General features: G+C 43.9%; 1 non-coding gene across 1 annotated transcript; it reads left to right on the forward strand.

The window, feature by feature from the left end:
* The first annotated feature begins 771 nt into the window (after nt 1–771).
* On the forward strand, nt 772–878 carry LOC131654367 (small nucleolar RNA R71). The gene has a single exon (XR_009299408.1). It is a non-coding gene; the product is annotated as a small nucleolar RNA R71 (small nucleolar RNA).
* Nucleotides 879–1124: the final 246 nt, after the last annotated feature.

The following is a 1124-nucleotide window of genomic DNA, read 5'->3' on the forward strand; positions in this document are numbered from 1 at the left end:
AGCAGGAAACGTGCCAGCAGGGGCAGCGGTAGGTGCTTGTTGTTGGGCTACTTGTGAAATTTGCGTTTCTAACATTTTGTTATGCGTAGCTAAAGCATCTACTTTGTTCGATAATTGTCTTAGTTGCTCACTATTGTGGATGTTTTGATTTAGGAAGTCCTTATTGGTTTGTTGTTGGGAAGCTATAAAGTTCTCCATCATGATTTCTAGATTCGACTTCCTAGGGGCGTTTTGAGCAGCTACAAGCACTTTTTGATAGCCAGGTGGGACAGCAGGTGCTTGTCCAAGCGCGTACAATGCGTTGTTGTTCTTATACGAAAAGTTCGGATGGTTTTTCCATCCAGGGTTGTACGTGTTAGAAAAAGGGTTTCCTTGAGCATAATTTACTTGATCAAATGGGATTCCAGTCAAGAGTTGACATTCGGCAACTGCGTGTCCAGTTAATCCACAAATCTCGCAGTTAGGTGCTACGGCAGCAGCGGTGGCTGAAGGAGTGATGGTTATGTTTTCGATCTTTTGAGTTAAAGTGTCTACTTTAGCATTAACGCGGTCTATACCACTTATTTCGTACATTCCTCCTTTGGTTTGGGTTTTCTCTAGAGCGGCTCGTTCTCCACCCTATTGGTAATGGTTTTGTGCCATGTTCTCTATGAGGTTGTATGCTTCATCATGGGGTTTGTCCATTAGTGCTCCGCCAGCAGCGGCGTCTTAGTCATTTTAGTGTTATAAAGGAGACCACCATAGAAAGTATGGATGATCAGCCATGGTTCGAGTCCATGATGAGGGCATAGTCTAAGCATGTCCTTGTATCGTTCCCAAGCTTCGAAGAGTGATTCGTTATCTTTCTGGGTAAATCCGTTGATTTGACCTCTTAGCATAGCAGTTTTGCTAGGCGGAAAGTATCTTGCCAAGAATACTCTCTTCAATTCGTCCCATGTAGTCATGGAATTAGAAGGAAGGGATTGAAGCCACGCTCTAGCTCTATCTCTCAAGGAGAAAGGAAAAAGGCGTAATCGAATAGCTTTGGAACTAACGTTGTTAGCTTTGACAGTGTCGGCATATTGCACGAACACAGATAAATGGAGGTTGGGGTCGTCTGCAGAGCTTCCAGAGAATTGATTCTG

Source organism: Vicia villosa, linkage group LG2 (assembly GCF_029867415.1).
Source record: "Vicia villosa cultivar HV-30 ecotype Madison, WI linkage group LG2, Vvil1.0, whole genome shotgun sequence".
Lineage (NCBI taxonomy): Eukaryota > Viridiplantae > Streptophyta > Magnoliopsida > Fabales > Fabaceae > Vicia > Vicia villosa.